We start from the raw sequence: 12,019 nt of genomic DNA, 5'->3' as shown, positions 1-12,019 counted from the left end.
CTTTTTTTTTATGGCGCAAAAAATAAAAACCGCACAGGCAATCAAATACCACCTAAAGAAAGCTCAATTTGTGGGGAAAAAAAGGATGTAAATTTCATTTATGTACCGTATTGCATGACTGCACAATTGTCCGTTAAACTAGCTCAGCGCTGTATAGCAGAAAAATGGCGGAAATTGCAGTATTTATACCATAGTTTGTAGACGCTATAACTTCCACACAAAGCAATCAATAAACACTTATTGGAATTTTTTTTACCAAAAACATGGAGCAGAATACATTTTGGCCTAAATTTGTAACCAACTTTGAGTTTACTATATATTTTTTATAGCTGAAAGTAAAAAATATTGTTTTTCTTCAAACTTTTTGGCCTTTTTTTGTTTATAGCGTGAAAAATAAAAAGCGCACAGGTGATCAAATTACACCGAAAGAAAGCTCTATTTGTGTGAAAAAAAGGACGTAAATTTCATTTGGGTGCAGCATTGCATGACTGCACAATTATCAGTTGAATTAGTGCAGTGCCGAGTAGCAAAAAGAGGCCTGGTCATTAAGGGGGGTAAATCCTCAGGTGCTCAAGTGGTTAAGTAGCACAGGGCCTAAGGTCAGTGCCTTACTCATAACCTGACCCTGCTTTAATTACTTTAATTATACTATAACATTGATTAGTAGAAGAAGCACTGCTTCTTCTTTGTGATGAATATTTATATTTTTGACATAATTTTTATTATCAGTTTTATATTTTCCTATGTGTGACAGGATCAAATTTACTGACTTAGTTGAGATGTTTATTTTTTTACTGTAAATATGCAAAAATTGTTTGTGTCCTCTATTTTGGGAATTGACTTCATGGTAAAACTCAGTACTTTCAGCTGTTACTAATTGATTTTGCACTCTGTAACAAGAAAAAGCAGCACCGGCAAGATTTTCTTATCAATCATTATATAATATAACAGTTTACCTATGGGCAATTAGCCACCTACAGCAAGCTAGTGCTTCAGAAGTCACACTACTGACTGGATTCCATGCTTCCCAGAGATTATCTACTGCTTTGCTTTCAGGCCCTCTAGTATTTCCTTTGCTTGAAAATTATTATCATGTTGAAAGGGTTTCAGCTCAATTCCCACTCATTGTATAATTTAATAACCAAATATGTCCTAACTGATTTCTGCTAAAACTAATCAGCACTGAATATGTCAAATAATCTGTAGAAAGGAACTGTTCAAGACTTTTTGAGAATTAGAAATAATATTGTAGAAAGTACAAAAAGTCAAAATCAGTTAGCAGCTGTGGTTCAATAATATCCGGATGTAATCAGTACACAAACTATGCTTCCCTTGTAGGTAATGAGACCATTTATTATTCTATCTCCTGCCCAGGGGCGGACTGACCATTTGGAAACTCGGGCACTGCCCGCGGGCCCGTGTTCAGTAGGGGGCCCCATGAGATGCCCCTGGTACCTTTTTCATAGGCTTTTTTGAGTTTGGGCAAGGACACAGGGGCCCCATGATCCCCTATGCCTGGGGTCCCCATGAGTTGTCAGTCCGCCCCTACTCCTGCCTCACCTCCTAAGCACTGCCCAATGCCTCCCAATCACGACCGCTCCAATCCCTTTTTGTAAGAACTAGGAATTAATTAATTAGGCAGGCATTGGTAAAGAACTTGATTAAAATAGTCAGAGAGCTGGTGACAAGATAGTAAACAGCAACTATTGAGACAATAAAAATTTTGGTCAAATATATGTAATATATACAGTTCAGTTCATTGCTGTTTACTAGATAGGAAAATAAGTCCCATTGTTGGTGTAAGCTGGAAAAAATAAGCCCCATCACTGTAGTTAGTGCGGTAAAACAAGCTTCATCGTTGCCATCAATAAGAGTAAAATAAGCCCCATCACTGGTGTTAGTGCGGTAAAACAAGCTTCATCATTGCCATCATTAAGAGTAAAATAAGCCCCATTGTTGTTGTTAGTAGTTAATTGATGAGCTATAAAGGGTTTAAAGGGTCACCTATAGTGATTTTTGAGCACCGTAGTTTTTGACAATATTGCGGGAGCATGCAATTTTAAGACATGGAACCTCTGGTATCTATTTACTTGATGCAACCTCATCTTTTATATTTTAACCTAAAATGGGTGTTCTATTGTGTGTTTTTGCACTAAAATTCATTTTATTATATTTTTTCTTAACAATTTGTGTTTAATAAACAGTTGTGCGAATGTCATGTAACATAACAATCTGCAACTATTACCTTTTTATTTTACAGGACCTCTGCTTTCAGAAAATATATAATGTCCTGGGGTTTAAATAATTTTAATGCCAAAAATTAAGATATTTATATGTATGCGAAAAATAAAAAAAAATGCTCTGGAGCCGAACTGGTTAACATAACATAGAAGGGCAAAGCTAAATAAGAGCTTTATAGGATTTTGGCAAATAAAATGGTATGCAGCAATTCTATTTTTTTTTAAAACCTATGCTGTGTGAATAGAAACATGCAGCACATACAAAGCAGGTATCTATTAACAGAAAATACAGTGTTCACCAGCACAATCCCAGCTCTGGGTTCTGCTTCCTCTAGTGGTTCGGTCTCCACATCAGAAGCAAAAGTAGAAAGGAGAAAAGTAGCCGCACTACTGAATAAAAGCTGCCATAGTAGTTTTTTTAAACAGCCCAGTGCAAGAAAGCCACCTGAACTTTATCTTTGATGCATTTTACTTGCAGTGAGCTTAGCTGTACAGTGAATTATAAATATATGTATAAGTATACAGTGAAGGAATTTAGTATTTGATCCCCTGCTGATTTTGAATGTTTGCCTGCTCACAAAGAAATGATCAGTCTAAAAATTGAATGGTAGGTGTATTGTAACACTGAGAGACAGAATAGCAACAAAAAATTCAAAAGAAATACACGTCTAACAAATTATGCACTGATTTGCATGTTCATGAAGGAAATAAGTATTTGATCCCCTTCACAAAACATGACTTAGTACTTGGTGGCAAATCCCTTGTTGGCAATCACAGAGGTCAGACGTTTCCTGTAGTTGGCCACCAGGTTTGCACACATCTCAGGAGGGATTTTGGCCCTCTCCTCTTGGCAGATCCTCTCCAAGTCATTAAGGTTTGATGGCTGACGTTTGCCAACTCGAACTTTCATCTCCCTCCACAGATTTTCAATCTGATTAAGGTCTGGAGACTGGCTAGACCATTCCAGGACCTTAATGTGCTTCTACTTGAGCCACTCCTTTGTTGCCTTGGCCGTGTGGTTTGGGTCATTGTCATGCTGGAACACCCATCCACAACCCATTTTCAATGCCCTGGCTGAGGGAAGAAGGTTCTCACCCAAGATTTGACAGTACATTGCCCTGTGCCTTGCCTTCTGTATAAATTCTGTACATAGCTAAACAGGTACAACTATGTAGGAGGATTTAAGACATGCTGGTAGGTTAATTGGCTCCTGTCTAAATTGGCCCTAGTATGTGTATGTATGAATGTAGGTTAGGGACCTTACACTGTACGCCCCTTGAGGATTAAGGACTGATGTGAATGTACAATAAATATATGGAAAGCGCTGCGTACATTGACGGCACTATATAAGTACCTGAAATAAATTAAAAATAAAATTTGCTTCATCTTTGTTTATCACCTGAGGCCAGTTAGTCACTTCAGTGGGCATATGTATGGGTTTAGATTTTATAGGGTACAGGCTAGGCACAAACACCATTTTTAACCAGTTCCGCACTGCCCTATAGCAGAAATACTGCTTCATGGCAGCACGGGTGCACAAAATCACGTATATATATACACGTGAATTTGCAGTTCTGGATAGGGGGCGACGCCATTCGTGGCCTCATCTGTCAATCACTGGGTCCCAGCCGGTGATTACTCGCCAGCAACCAGTAGTCAATACAGATCTCTCCCCTGTTGGCTCCTGCCCACTGTTTCTGTAAGCAGTGTGCTTACAGTGAAACACAGACACAGCCCAAGTAGTGAAACAGCACACAGTTAACCCTTTGATCGCCCCAGATGTTAACCCCTTCCTGCCCAGTGCCATTAGTACAGTGTCAGGGCTTTTTATTAGCACTGATCGTTGTATTGGTGTCATTGGGGATGTCAGTGACACCAAATCAGTTCCCTCCAGTGTCAGAATGCCCGCCGCAGCCCTGCTATAAGTCACTGATCGCCGCCATTACTAGTAAAAAAATAAATTCCAGTATATATACTGCCATTTTTAAACACTATAACTTTTACGTAAAGCAATTAATTTACATGTATTGGGATTCTGTTTTTAGCAAAGACATGTAGCAGAATACATTTTGGCCTAAATTTATGACAAAATGTAATTTTTTTTATTTTTTTACTGGACATGTTTAATAGCAAAAAGTCAAAAACATAGTTTTTTTTTCAAAATTGACAGGCTTTTTTATTTATAGCGCAAAAACTAAAAAAAAGCACAGGCGATCAAATACCACCAAAAGAAAGCTCTATTTGTGGGGAAAAAAGGATGTAAATTTCATTTGGGAGCAGTGCTGCATGACCACGCAATTGTCAGTTAAAGTAACGCAGTGCCGTATCGCAAAAAAAATGGCCTGGTCAGGAAAGGGGGTAAATCCTCTGGAAGGCAAGTGGTTAAATATTCAATTTAGCATAGAATATATTCTTTTTTTTTTTAGTCCAGATTCACTTTTAAAAAGTGGGATTTTAGTATTTTGCTATTCTACGAAGTGCTTGTTAAAAAAAAAAGATAAGAAAGATAGATATATTGATATATAGATGGATAGATAGATGGATGGACAGACAGACAGACAGAGAGAGATAGATAGATAGATAGATAGATAGATAGATAGATAGATAGATAGATAGATTTAGATCCGTAATATCTCCATTAAGACTGTTAGAGTGTTTAAGAAGTAATAAATAGCTATTGTGCTTACTTCATAAACTTGTCAGATTGCCTTCATTTTATTTTCCTGAACCAACTGAATTTCTGTAGTGCTCATCGCCAGCCAGTTAATAAATACATCACCCTAAAAACTGCTGTGGTATTAAATTTACAGCAGATAAAATATGGATGAAGTTGCTGCGCTTCAGGTACGTCAACTGTGATTTAATATCTCTCACTAGTCTTATGAGGAGTAAAAGATTACTCGGCTGCTCCGACAGCAAGATAGTGACCTTTGCTCTCCAGTAAGAGCCACTCAGCAAATAGCATCAAATGAAGAAGTAGAATAACATATAGATTTGCCATAAGAAAAAATTGATCTCAAACCATATATCAAATCTGCTGATCAGAGCTGTACAAAAATACTTCATAATCTTGGTATGTAATTGCAAAAGTTTTAGATTGAAAGAAACTGCTTACAGTCATGAAACAGACTGTGTTTCCTTTCACTCCGTGTCAGATTAAGACTCTTCACATACAGACAATGTTTGATTACCCCATAGTATATGAACCTACTATTAAAGAAGAATTATTACTGGGAGCTGCAGCTGAGCAAGGGTCCAGACAAGTGAAATTTTATGTGTTCATCTGTCATTTCAGTCAGGATTATTTCTAGCTATTGTTCTGTCATAATTTTGAAATTTAAACATCCACTCTGCCTTCCTATGGTAAAAAAAAAGACTGCAAATATGCAGTAGCTTACTTCGTCTTATACTTTAAAGTAGATGCAAATCCAATCAGTACAATCTCTTATAATATGTTAATGTTATTTCAAAATTTATTCAAAAACCATTGTTGATATTTTAAATCTGCAGCTCTTGTTATAATAAAATTGGGTGATTCCCTGCCATGAAAGTTCTCCTTTAGGCACTTCCTTTTATAGGGCAAAAACATAGTGTCCTTATCCAGTGCTGGGAAAAGGTCATCTAGCGCCCAGCGCAAATATGCCAGAAGGCGCCCCACCCCCCCAAAGAAAATGTATGCACATTGTGTTAGCAAAAATCCTCTGCCTTCCCCCCAAAATAAATTTGTGACTAATCTTCACAATTACATTCTAAGCATAAATTCCCTTTGCAAGCCAAAATTCTCCCCCCTAAATAATTCCCCCCTCTTCCAGTACAAATCCCCCCCTTCTCCCCAGTTCAAATCCTCTCCCTCCCCAACTTTTCCTAGCACAATTCCTCTACCCCTGAAATTTCCCCTCTGAGGATAAATCCTCTCCCCCCTCTAAATCCCCCTCTACAAGCACAACTCCTTCCCTAATCCTAATACTAATCCTCCCCCCAAATGTTCCCTCCTATCACAAATCCCTTCAGTCATCCCTACTAGCACAAATTATCTCCCCCCCCAATTCCATCTTCCTAAAAGAAATCATATTCAGAGAGTAGTGGTTAATGATTCATACTCTGAATGGTCTATGGTTGTCAGTGGTGTACCCCAGGGTTCAGTGTTGGGACCCTTACTTTTTAATATATTTATAAGCAATATAGGGTCTGGGATTAAAAATCCCATTTCAGTCTTTGCAGATGACACCAAGCTGTGCAGTGTAATAACCTCCTTACAGGATGTCTTCAACTTACAAGCCAACCTCAATGCACTGTTTAATTGGGCAACTATGTGGCAAATGAGATTTAATGTTCATAAATGTAAGGTTATGCTCTTGGGGGCTATGAATGTGCATGCATCAGACATACTGGGGGGGGGGGGGTACAAGTGGGGGAATCAATGGTGGAGAAGGATCTGGGGGTTCTGGTAGATCACAAGCTTAATAATGGCATGCAATGCCAAGCTGCAGTTTCTAAAGAGAGCAAAATCCCCTCTTGTATTAAAAGAGGTATAGACTCCAGAGAGAGATATCATATTACCCCTGTACAAATCATTAGTAAGACCTCATCTGGAATATGCAGTTCAGTTTTGGACACCAATGCACAAAAAGAACATTGGGCAACTGGAGAAAGTGCAGAGAAGGGCAACTAAACTGATAAGAGGCATGTAGGAGATCAGCTATGAGGAAAGGTTAGAGGAACTGAATTTATTCTATTGAGAAGAGGAGATCAAGGGGGGATATGATCAACATGTATAAATACATCAGTGGTTCATATAGTGAACTCGGTGTAGAGCTATTCACCCTGAGGTCATCACAGAGGACAAGGGGGCACTCTTTACGTCTGAACGAAAAGAGATTTATTTTCCAAATACGAAAATGTTTCTTCACAGTGAGAGGTGTGAAAATGTGGAATAGACTCCCTCAAGAGTTGGTTCTGGCCAGCTCAGTGGATTGCTTTAAAAAAGGCCTGGATTCTTTCTTGGGTATACAGAATATAACTGGTTATTAACATTGATAGGTAAAGCTGATCCAGGGAATATCTGATTGCCTCTCAGGGGATCAGGAAGGAATTTTTTTTTTTTTCCAAAAATACTTTATTGTTATAAGAGAAGACAAAAAAGCATTTAGAGCATGTACAGCCATAGATCACAGTCAAAACATAGACATGACATGTAGCTTCCCGTTTCGCAGACAGGAAAATTGTAAACAGTCATACATGACGAAATGGTGTAGGACATCACATCAATCATATAATGCAAAATGGTGGATACCAAGAGGAAAATGGATGAAGTGATGTTGGTGAAAGTTATCTCGTCTTGACTTTCATTAACTTTTTAAATGGTGAGGTATTGTGATGATAGGGGTAGGGAAAGCGTTGGGTACTGTGACGGTCATTGTTTACATAATTATAACTAGAGTGCTGTGGTTGAAGTTAGTCATATCTGGGTGCAGATAAATGCTCTATTTGGTTGGTAGAGAATAAGTGATACAGGTGTGAAAAAAGCAGGTTAGAAAGAGACAGTAAGAGAGAGAATTGTAGTGTGAGATGTTGGGGGGGAGAGAAAAAAAAAGAAAGAAAGAAAACAAAAAAAGGGGGGGAGAAGGGATTACATCCTCATGTATTAGCCAAGCCAGACTGGTAGTACTAAAGCTTAAAATATGATACGTACAGGATCGGTCAGTGGGGTAACATGTGGATCAAGGACCCCAGAAGGCATGTTGAGATGTAGATCTATTTTGGTATGTAAATCTAAGTATGCGTACTGTGTGTGGAAAATATCTTATTAAATTGACAACTTTGTGTAAAAAAATTATTTTCATTTTCTTTCCACATTTTCCAAAACCTTTGGCAAAACATGAAGTCTTCAAAAGACTCTCCATGCCTCTTAAAAATGCCTTGGGGTGTTTACCCTCCAAAATGTGGTCATTGTATGAGTGTTTCTAGTGTCCTAGTGCTCAAGGGCATCCAAAAAAGGTATAGATAGTCATGAAATTAGATGTGTACTTTATGAAAGCCTGAAGGATTTTGGGCCCCTCTGGGTGGCCAGGCTGTGAAAAAGTCTCACATTTGCACTATTACCACACTCAGAAAAAGTAGCAGAATGTGTTTAGCCGTATATTTCTATGTATGCCTATGGTGTGTGTTAGAAATATCGTATCAATTGACAACTTTGTGTAAAAAAATAAATTTTCATTTTATTTCCTACATTATTCAAAAACTTTTGAAAAAAAAAATGACATTTTCAAAAAACACATTATGCCTTTCAGGAAATACCTTGAAGTATTTGCTTTAAAAAATGGGGTCATTTTGTGGGTGTCTCCACTGTCCTGACACTCCAGGGCCTCCAAAAATGTGATACGTAATCAGAAAATCAGATGTGTAATTTATGCCCCTGGAACTCCTAAAGGTGCTCCTTGGAATTTGGGCTCCTCTACACGCCTCTTGTGAACAGTTCTTAAACATGTGGAATTCCCTATACTCAGGAGACATAGCAGAATGTGTTTTGGGTTGTAATTGTAAGTATGCCCATGCTATGTGTGAGAAATAATTTGTTAAAATTTGATTTTGTGGGAAAAAAATTAACTTTCTTAATTTTCCCCAAAATTGTGACAAAAAAATTACAGCTTCAAAAAACTCACCATGCCTCCTAAATACTAAATACCTTAGACTGTCTATTTTCCAAACGGGTTATTTGGGGAGGGGAGGGAAGGGGAATATTTGTACTGTCCTAGCATTTTTCAGATACTGTATATATACCATATTTTATAGACTTATATAACTTTCACATAGACTAAATAATGTACACTGGTTTTGGTTATTTTAATCACAGAAAAGTAGCAGAATATATTTTTACCTAAATGTATTAATAAAGAGCATTTATTTGAAAAGTTTTAAAACAGAAGCAAAGAATAATGTTTTTAATTTTTTGGTATTTCTTCACTTATATAGAAAAAAAATTTAAAAAAAACCCAGTGGTGATTAAATACCACTCTTTCAGCACAGTGTTGCATTCCTAAGTAATTGTCATTCAAATTATGACTAGAGATGAGCGAATCGAACCAGGCGAACCGGAATTCGAGTCGAATTTCAGGAAATATTCGATTCGCGTCGAATCCGAAATTTTGCCTACTTCGGGTGCGCGAATCGAATATTTCCCGATCAGCCGGCAAAAGTGTCCCTGCAGTGAGCTCCGCTATTTCTGACAGTTCTCTGACAGAAGGAACACATGTTTAGCGGTTGAAACATTGTATCTATTAGTTTCCATTTAGGATACAGATGTTTCAACCGCTGTACATGTGAAGAAGCTGTCAGAGAACTGTCAGAAATAGAGGAACTCTGCACATACACTTTTTGCCGGCTTGGAATTATTCTTATTTTCATCCTACTTCTTCTTCTTCTTCTTCTTCATCCTCATCCTCATCCTCTTCTTCTGAGGATGAGGATGAAGAAGAAGAAGAAGAAGAAGTAGGATGAAAATAAGAATAATTCCAAGCCGGCAAAAAGTGTATGTGCAGAGTTCCTCTATTCTGCAGATACACTTAGAGGAGCTCTGCAGATACACTTAGAGGAGCTCTGCACATACACTTTTTTTTGGCTTGGAATTAATCTTATTTTCATCCTACTTCTTCTTCTTCTTCATCCTCATCCTCAGAAGAAGAAGAAGAGGATGAGGATGAAGAAGAAGAAGAAGAAGTAGGATGAAAATAAGAATAATTCCAAGCTGGCAAAAAGTGTATGTGCAGAGTTCCTCTATTCTGCAGATACACTTACAGGAGCTCTGCAGATACACTTAGAGGAGCTCTGCACATACACTTTTTGCCGGCTTGGAATTAATCTTATTTTCATCCTACTTCTTCTTCTTCTTCATCCTCATCCTCATCCTCAGAAGAAGAAGAGGATGAGGATGAAGAAGAAGAAGAAGAAGAAGAAGAAGTAGGATGAAAATAAGAATAATTCCAAGCCGGCAAAAAGTGTATGTGCAGAGTTCCTCTATTCTGCAGATACACTTAGAGGAGCTCTGCACATACACTTAGAGGAGCTCTGCACATACACTTTTTGCCGGCTTGGAATTAATCTTATTTTCATCCTACTTCTTCTTCTTCTTCATCCTCATCCTCATCCTCAGAAGAAGAAGAAGAGGATGAGGATGATGAAGAAGAAGAAGAAGTAGGATGAAAATAAGAATAATTCCAAGCCGGCAAAAAGTGTATGTGCAGAGTTCCTCTATTCTGCAGATACACTTAGAGGAGCTCTGCAGATACACTTAGAGGAGCTCTGCACATACACTTTTTGCCGGCTTGGAATTAATATTATTTTCATCCTACTTCTTCTTCATCCTCATCCTCATCCTCAGAAGAAGAAGAAGAGGATGAGGATGAAGAAGAAGAAGAAGAAGTAGGATGAAAATAAGAATAATTCCAAGCCGGCAAAAAGTGTATGTGCAGAGTTCCTCTATTCTGCAGATACACTTAGAGGAGCTCTGCAGATACACTTAGAGGAGCTCTGCACATACACTTTTTGCCGGCTTGGAATTAATCTTATTTTCATCCTACTTCTTCTTCTTCTTCTTCATCCTCATCCTCAACCTCAGAAGAAGAAGAAGAAGAGGATGAGGATGAAGAAGAAGAAGAAGAAGTAGGATGAAAATAAGAATAATTCCAAGCCGGCAAAAAGTGTATGTGCAGAGTTCCTCTATTCTGCAGATACACTTAGAGGAGCTCTGCAGATACACTTAGAGGAGCTCTGCACATACACTTTTTGCCGGCTTGGAATTAATCTTATTTTCATCCTACTTCTTCTTCTTCTTCATCCTCATCCTCATCCTCAGAAGAAGAAGAAGAGGATGAGGATGAAGAAGAAGAAGAAGAAGAAGTAGGATGAAAATAAGAATAATTCCAAGCCGGCAAAAAGTGTATGTGCAGAGTTCCTCTATTCTGCAGATACACTTAGAGGAGCTCTGCACATACACTTAGAGGAGCTCTGCACATACACTTTTTGCCGGCTTGGAATTAATCTTATTTTCATCCTACTTCTTCTTCTTCATCCTCATCCTCATCCTCAGAAGAAGAGGATGAGGATGAAGAAGAAGAAGAAGAAGTAGGATGAAAATAAGAATAATTCCAAGCCGGCAAAAAGTGTATGTGCAGAGTTCCTCTATTCTGCAGATACACTTAGAGGAGCTCTGCACATACACTTAGAGGAGCTCTGCACATACACTTTTTGCCGGCTTGGAATTAATCTTATTTTCATCCTACTTCTTCTTCTTCTTCTTCTTCTTCATCCTCATCCTCATCCTCAGAAGAAGAAGAAGAGGATGAGGATAAGGATGAAGAAGAAGAAGAAGAAGAAGAAGAAGAAGTAGGATGAAAATAAGAATAATTCCAAGCCGGCAAAAAGTGTATGTGCAGAGCTCCTCTAAGTGTATCTGCAGAGCTCCTCTAAGTGTATCTGCAGAATAGAGGAACTCTGCACATACACTTTTTGCCGGAAACCGCTGTATGGAGGGAATGTCCCAGAACTGTCAGAAATAGTCTATTTCTGACAGTTATGGGACATTCACTCCATACAGCGGTTTCAACCGCTGTATGGAGGGAATGTCATAGAACTGTCAGAAATAGACTATTTCTAACAGTTCTGGGACATTCCTTCCATACAGCGGTTGAAACATTGTATCTATTTGTTTCCATAAATGGATCCATTTATGGAAACAAATAGATACAATGTTTCAACCGCTGTATGGAAGGAATGTCCCAGAA

The sequence above is a fragment of the Staurois parvus genome, unplaced genomic scaffold (assembly GCF_062004578.1).
Source record: "Staurois parvus isolate SC_StPar_1 unplaced genomic scaffold, SC_StPar_1.0 ptg000262l, whole genome shotgun sequence".
NCBI lineage: Eukaryota > Metazoa > Chordata > Amphibia > Anura > Ranidae > Staurois > Staurois parvus.
Note: the sequence above shows the minus strand (reverse complement) of the source record.